The 7,646-nt window shown below is 38.8% G+C and overlaps 1 pseudogene; it reads left to right on the top strand.

Annotated features, from left to right (window-relative positions):
* Nucleotides 1-2,094: 2,094 nt before the first annotated feature.
* On the top strand, nt 2,095-6,992 carry LOC113315881 (annotated as a pseudogene).
* Nucleotides 6,993-7,646: the final 654 nt, after the last annotated feature.

The raw sequence follows: 7,646 nt of genomic DNA on the forward strand, positions 1-7,646 counted from the left end.
ACCATTTTTCGTAGATCACTTTGAATACCTGACACCATATAATTAAACAAATTAGAAGAAAAATGATAAGAAGCAATTATATTGACAAGCACTAAATTAACACTTCCTCATTTCCAATTACAGAATCGAAATGAATAAAAACAACTAAACGAGACATTCTGTGTAGTGTCGATGTCACTGTAGTTCATTGATAACCTGAGTTTGCAAAATATTCATCGGGCCAGAGATAATACTTGGGCTCTCATTGGAAAATGCATGGGCTCACATCAACTTCCCCCAGTGTATCCCTCGGCTCCGTTTCAGGAAAAATGGTAATTTCAGAGTATTATTTATTGACTTCTAAATTGACTGTCACTAAGACGAAGACAATGAACAGTTTACAACCCAATTAGAGAAAAAAGCAAAAAGTAATTTGCTTTTAAATTCCTCGTTCGTTGGCCCCTTTTAGTATTATAATAAAGTTGGATTACTATCACGGTTATTTTGTTTTTAGTACTCAAGTTTTGACCAATTTTGTTGTTTGGTCTAACATTTGTCCAGCTTGGTGTTTGGTACTTGGAAATGACGTTGATCCGCGTGGACTCGGTTTGACCTTGACGTGTCCACCAACTTTGCTGTTTGGTCAAACCGAGTCCACGCGGGTCAACGTCATTTCCAAGTACCAAACACCAAGCTGGACAAATGTTAGACCAAACAGGAAAGTTGGTCAAAACTTGAGTACCAAAAACAAAATAACCCTTACTATCACTGTGTATCTGCAATGGCTTCAGAGTTGATGATCTAGCTATTCGGAGCGGATTCTTTCTACTTGACGAGTAACAGGAAGAAGGTAAAAATACAATCTCTATATCCACTTTTGTGTTTCCTTTACTGATTGATTTGTCTTTTGAAATTTCCTTACTAGTTAGATAAAAACTATGATCAAGCCTTAGTTTCTGGGGAAACCAACTTCGGTAGATAGATAGGTTAGGAAATATTAGGTCAGGGTATTATCGATTCTCTTCAAGTGGAGTTTCTTAGTCTAGTCGTTAATTGTCAGGGTGATCAACTTATAGACGACCGTATATTTTACAATTCATTGTTCCTTGAATGTCCAAAAGCAAGTTCTTGGTACTAGGAGTTTCAATTTTAACTAAGAACTTGTTTGTTTGCAGCTGACTCGGCGTCTGAATCTGAGTCAACCCCTGACTCGGACCGAGTCAGCAGTCAGACCGTTTGTTTTCCATTTTGAGTCAGATCTGACTCGACCTCTGACTCAGACATAACCCCTGACTCGGACTCATTTGAGTCAGGTAACAAAATACTCCTGACTCATGGGACCAAACCACTGACTCACTTATTTCCGAGTCAGATGAGTCAGATCTGACTCAAAACAAACATATCGACTCAGATCCAGATGAATCAGGTGATTTCACTCAGATCCAGATGATTCAGATCCAGACGACTCAGATGAGTCAGGAGTAAACAAACATGGTGTAAAATGACACAATTGGTTGAAATAGTTAGTTCCAACTGATAAATAAGTTTGATCAGAGGTCAATCTTCCTTGCCGCTATTCGGGCAAGGGTCTGAAATTCTGGTCTTCTTTGAAATTTACTATTTTGGCAAAAGTATTTACTTGGTTCTTGGTTCGCTTTACTAGTTGAGGAACACTATGGAAGTCTCAGTTTTTGGGAAACCAACTTTGATAGATAGATAAGGTTTAGAAATATGATCGTCACGGTACCGGGTCTCATTAAGTGGAGTTTCTTGTCTAGTTGGAGTGTCCAATATCTATTGTCAATTGTCAAGAGTTATCAACTTAAAGACAATCATGTATTTACTAGACAATCATGGAAAAGCAGGTTCTTGTACTAGGAGTTTCAAATTTTCAACTGAAATAACATTGTTGGCGGATAAATAGATTGATCAAGGTCAATGTACTTTGCTGCTGTTGGAAAGGGTCCGAAATTATGCTCTTCTTTGAAATTCTCTATCAGATTTTGTTTAAGCATATTACAAACATGGTACATTGTATGAGAAGTGGAAATATATCTTCATCGTGATAATTTGCTTTATGTTGTTATGCAACAGGAGATACTACAGTGGAACCATATGGGAAGGACAATTCATATTTATGGATTTCCTTCTTATGTGACAGCAGAACTCATCAAGGACTTCCTAGAGGATTACACCGACGAGGGAACTGTGCATGCTATAGAAGGTACGATACCAAAAAATAAGAGGCCAAATCCAAGAGCATATGCAGATATACAGTTCGAAAGCACCAAGAATGCTGATTATATGTCTTTGTTGATTAATCGACCCGAACGCCTATACTTTGGAACATCTTATCTCAAAGTTTTTCACAGGGATCGAGATATCATACCCAAGCCTAGGGTCTCAATGTTCCATCTCAAGGTTCCAACTCTGCATTTTGGATGCCAGGTTTCAAATGATTGTTTTTATACTCTTTGCAAGACTAAGGATGTTTCGGTGGATTTTGGGTTCGGATTCCGTAAATTGTGCTTTCTCTTGTCTTATAAAGAGCCGCTGAAGATAAAGCCCGTCAATTATAAGCCTGAACTTTCTTACGAGAGCATTTGGGGAATCCAGTTGCGCCGACCGAAGAACTTAAACTCACAATTTCTCATAATTCAGGTTTGATATCTTTAAATAAGATCATTCTTCCTTAATGCTTGTTATCGCCGTCCTCCTTACATTCATCCAGCATATATTTATGTTAGCATGATCTTTTCAACGAAACATTTTCTCTTATAAAGATAAGCATGCAAGTTTCACAAGTTCTTGCAACTACAGTAGTCAAAACTTATATATTTCAGTGTATTTTCGTTCATCACGAGTAGTGGAGAGTGGATGGGGAACTGAACTCAGTTTACATGTCAAGGCAGTGGATGGCTTTCATCTCACTGATAGCCAGTTCTTGCGCTCTTTCTGTAGGTTCGACATGGGTCTGTGAAGTGGTTACCCTCTCTATTGAGATCCTATTATCATCTATCTAGGGAAGTTAATGGACTCTGCTTGGCCTCAATCTGAATTTGCAGTAGCTGACTTTGATTCAACTCTTTTTCCCCGAGTTGACATCTGGTCAGGCAGTCGGAGTTCACGAGGCAAAATTCAGCTTCTAGGATCAGGCAGGATGTATAGTCAGAGAAGCTTTTAAGTGTTTTTATGGGATGCAAAAATTGGTTTTTGTTGCAGTAACAGTGTACTCAGGTTGCTTCCTTTAGTGGAATTGAATGTCATCCGGATGAGCCATGTCTGGTTACAGTAGTTATCTTCCCTAAATGAGATGCAACCAATGGTTTTACTTCGTACAATGTCACAGATGATAATCGAGACTCTCTTTTTCCAATAAATATTGCCTTTTAAAACAGTAACTGTCGTCACTGTACCACTTATTTAATAAAAGTTAATGTTTGCAGATGGAAGGTGCTCCTAGAATTTATGGGGAACCACTCTCGGTAGGAAATCCATGCAGGGATTTACAATATTTTAAGCATACATTGGATGATCAGTGGGTAAGAACTACTGATTTCACTGAACCTTTTTCTATTGGGCAGTCCTCCGCAATGTGTTTGGAAATTCCATATGGCTGTAAGCTTCCAAACTTCCGTGAAAATTTCCATTATTATACAGAAGACGAGGGTTGGTTCAGAATGCAGCGCGGTTCTACAGTTTCTCGAAGCTTGGATCTAGTTCCTGTTGTTGCTCCTCCTGATGGACATAAGCTGCCATATGATATTCTTTTTAAGGTCAACTCCTTGGTTCAGAGTGGCTACCTTTCTGGGCCAACGCTTGACGCAAACTTTTTCCGTATGGTTGACCCTCAGTCTCACTCTGTCAACCATATAATATGTGCCCTGGAGAAACTGTTTTACTTGAAAGATTGTTGTTATGAACCTGTTAAGTGGCTTTCTGAGCAGTACTTGGAGTACTTATCAGCAGACCCTCCTAGATCAACTTCGATTTCCTTGTCTGACGGGCTGGTATATGTTCGCAGGGTGCTAGTAACACCCTTGAAAGTATACTTTCTGGGTCCAGAGATTAATGTTTCCAATAGAGTTTTACGCTATTATCGTGAACACATCGATAATTTTATCTGTATTTCTTTTGTTGATGAAGACTCAGAAAAAATCCGTTCAACTGATTTATCTACACGTGCAACAGTGAATGATGAGAAAAAGCAAACTTTGCTTTATGAAAGAATACTCTCTACTTTGCATAATGGGGTAGTTATTGGTGATAAGAAGTTCGAATTTCTTGCCTTCTCGGCAAGTCAGCTACGTGATAATTCTGCTTGGATGTTTGCTTCAAAAGGTTCGCTCAGCAGCTAGTATCAGGGACTGGATGGGTGATTTTCGGGAGATTTAAAATGTGGCGAAATATGCAGCAAGACTAGGACAATCTTTTGGTTCCTCGACAGAAACATCAAATGTTTCTAGGGATGAAATGGAAAAGATTAATGATGTCGAGATTGAAAGTAATGGAACTGTATACACATTTTCTGACGGGATTGGAAAAATTTCTTCTGAATTTGCTCATAAAGTGGCGAGTAAGTGTGGTTTGAAATGTACGCCATCTGCCTTTCAAATTAGGTATGGTGGATATAAAGGTGTTGTTGCTGTAGATCCAAGATCAGTGAAAAAGTTATATTTGAGACCAAGCATGCGCAAGTTCAAGTCAAAGATAACCAAACTAGATGTTCTGTCGTGGAGCAAATTTCAACCGTGTTTCCTCAATCATCAAGTAATCAGCCTTTTGTCTACTCTAGGCGCCAGTGATTACGCATTTGAAAAGAAGCAAAAAGAAGCAGTCGATCAACTGGATTCAATTTTAACTGATCCATTAAAGGCGTATGAAGCACTTGAGATCATGTCCCCAGCAGAAACCACTAATATCCTCAAGGAAATGCTTTTGTGTGGTTACAAGCCTGATCAAGAGCCATTCCTTTCAATGATGCTTCAAACATTCCGTGCGGCAAAGCTGTTAGAGTTGCGGACTAGGACAAGGATATTTGTTCCAAAGGGAAGATCAATGATGGGATGTCTAGATGAAACAGCGACCTTGGAGTATGGACAGGTATTTGTCCAGGCTTCTCGCATTGGTCGCAATAAGCTTTGTGGGGATTCATCCTCTATGCTCAAGGGGAATGGACCAGCAGACACGATTCTTGTACTTGGGAAGGTAGTTGTTGCTAAAAATCCATGCCTGCACCCTGGTGATATGCGTGTCTTGCAGGCTGTCAATGTGCCAGCATTGCACCATATGGTAGATTGTGTTGTATTTCCTCAAAAAGGGCAAAGGTGAGAGCATTTTTTTTATCATTTTGTTTGACCAAGAACTAGTACGAGAATGATAACTGTATCTTTCATTACAGTACCAGTAATTAATCTTGTTGATAGTTTGTTTCCTGAAACATGGGGTACAAAGTAGATCTGTTACCTAATTAGGGTCCATTTTTTAGATAGCATCACCATCCTAAGTCAGCTGGTTTTCATTCCTTAGACCTGAAAACCAGTAATTGCTCTCTATTTATCAAATGACATCATTATCTTCCACTCCAATTATGAATACATGAAACCAAGTCTGCAGCATTTGAAATTTTGAATTGAATTTTATACATATGCAACAATTTTCGTGAAATCTTTCTAAAGCTCCCTTTGAAGGTTTGCTGATATTATTTGAAATTTTGACGTAGACCCCATCCAAATGAGTGTTCTGGGAGTGATTTGGATGATGACATATACTTTGTCTGCTGGGACCAAGAACTTATTCCACCTCGTCAAGTTGAGCCCATGGACTATGATGCATCACCTGCTATCGAATTAGGTCACGATGTTCAGATTGAGGTATGGGTTATTTATTTTGTGATTTTCGTAAACAATCTTGTTGCACATTTAGATTTAGTCATTCTTGTTTTCAAATTGTAAAAATGTATTTTGTCTGACAAAACAAACAACATTTGTTTCTCTTTTTCCCTCTATAGTATGTAGAAGTTGGCACAACAAAGTAAAGACATTCACCATGACTATTTTTGTATGAAAACTTTCATTTTTGTTATCCCGTATTTGCTTGATTATGTATAGTTTAGTTTTGAAAACAAGATATCCATGCCTTATTCTAGTTTATGCATGGTTGTTGATGTGTTGTTACAGGAAGTTGAGGAGTACTTCGCAAATTACATGATAAATGACAGCTTAGGAGTCATCGCCAATACCCACACCGCCTTTGCTGATAAGGAGCAGCTGAAGGCAGAGAGTGAGGAATGCATAGAACTGGCTAAGCTATTTTCAATTGCTGTCGATTTCCCTAAGACAGGTGTGCCCGCAGAAATTCCTCCTCATTTACGCGTCAAAGAATACCCAGACTTCATGGAAAAGCTTGATAGACCGACTTATGAGTCAAAGCGAGTGATTGGAAAACTCTTTAGGCAAGTCAAAGATATCGCTCCCCACACCAGCCATATAAAATCCTTCACTTTGGAGGTGGCAAGGAAATCGTATGATACAGATATGGAAGTTGATGGGTTCGAGGATTACTTAGATGATGCTTGCATCCACAAAGGAGAATTTGATTACAAGTTGGCTAACCTGATGGATTATTATGGGATCAAAACGGAGGCTGAGATCCTTGGTGGGAGTATAATGAAATTTTCCAAATCATTTAATATGAGGAGGGATGCAGAGTCAATTAGTCTGGCAGTTAGAGCTTTAAAAAAGGAAGCAAGGACGTGGTTCGATAAAAAGAGGACTAACTCAGGCACTCAGGGAGATGATGATATCTATGCGAAGGCTTCAGCATGGTATCACGTGACATACCATCCAAATTACTTTGGATGCTACCATCAAGAGAAGAGTCGGGAACATTTGCTTGGTTTCCCTTGGTGTGTTTATGACAAACTGATTCACATCAAGAAGAACAATAGCATGAGAAGGAAACACAACCGGTCACTGGGAGACCAATTCACGAGCAGTCTAAGGCTAAGCTAAGTGATCAAGTAAGTTGTTCTCCAATCATCCCCTGTTTTAAGATTCTTCAATGCAGATTTCTTTATGGTTCTTATTGTACTAGGCCATGTCAGTATTTAGTAGATTGTACTAAATCTTAGATGAACTAAAATAAAAAAATTGTAAAATTTTCATACTCTACATATTAATAACCTCGGGATATTAATAGTCGTAACTTGAACCAGTTGTAAATAGTAATGACCTATTTCAGGCATTTCTCCGGACTTTTGTGAGATTTTTATATCAGTCACACCGCCAATTGTTGGCATATTGAGTTCCTACTAACAAGGACAGGTTAGTCAAATTGGGTGTTACGTAGGCGATGCCTGAATCAGGTGGTGCTGTTGGTGGCAAGTATTGGATAGGGTGTACAGCTCCACCAAAAATTACAGGTTGCTCGGCCGGTTGTTCGCAGTTAACCAAGATGTAGCTAGTGTTTGCTTGATGTTTTTGGTTTCTAACTTTGTTCATCTCTCGGTAGGTTCTTGAATTTTATAGGATCTTCTTAGAAGCTTCTGTCCAACCAATAACTTCTTTTTATTTTATTTTCTATACATTCTGTCCATTGCGATTTTCTTTCCTCAAATATTTCTGGTAAGAAATTGGTCGGAAGCCTAACAACTGGCAACAACTGGC

The sequence above is a fragment of the Papaver somniferum genome, chromosome 10 (genome assembly GCF_003573695.1).
Source record: "Papaver somniferum cultivar HN1 chromosome 10, ASM357369v1, whole genome shotgun sequence".
Lineage (NCBI taxonomy): Eukaryota > Viridiplantae > Streptophyta > Magnoliopsida > Ranunculales > Papaveraceae > Papaver > Papaver somniferum.